We start from the raw sequence: 573 nt of genomic DNA on the forward strand, positions 1-573 counted from the left end.
GCTTTTTGCTGCTACTCACGTTCTATTTTCAGTTTCAAGAGAATGGGACAGACACATTTGCTACAGATCTATGTAACATGTGGTGTATGGAGATGCTTTGAAAATAAAGAGTGGAAGTTTATCCTTGATGAAGAAAAACGTGGTAGATTACTCACCTTGCAATCTACAACAACTCTTGAAGACATAAAGATGATGGTTTCAGAAGACTACGCTAGAGAACGTACAATGGTTGATGTTGAATTCACCTATCTACCTATAGATATAGGTGTTGATTCTCCTCCTGTTCTTGTAAGGAATGAACGGCAGCTGAAAAATTTTGTAGACTATTTTAAAAGAAACAGTAATATACGGTTATGTGTGACGTTTACAACAAGAGCTGATGAGAAAAGGAGTAGCGTGAATCCTGATTTGAATGAGGAACCTCGTGATTCAATTAAAAGAGAAGATGATCGTCGTGTGCGTGAAAATAAATACGTTATGGTGAATGAGGATAAACCAAGTGATGAGTTCCATAAACTTTCATATGATGTTGAAGTTGGATCAGTGTTGGAAGATTCAATGGTAAAGCAGGGG

Source organism: Capsella rubella, unplaced genomic scaffold (assembly GCF_000375325.1).
Source record: "Capsella rubella cultivar Monte Gargano unplaced genomic scaffold, Caprub1_0 scaffold_7, whole genome shotgun sequence".
Lineage (NCBI taxonomy): Eukaryota > Viridiplantae > Streptophyta > Magnoliopsida > Brassicales > Brassicaceae > Capsella > Capsella rubella.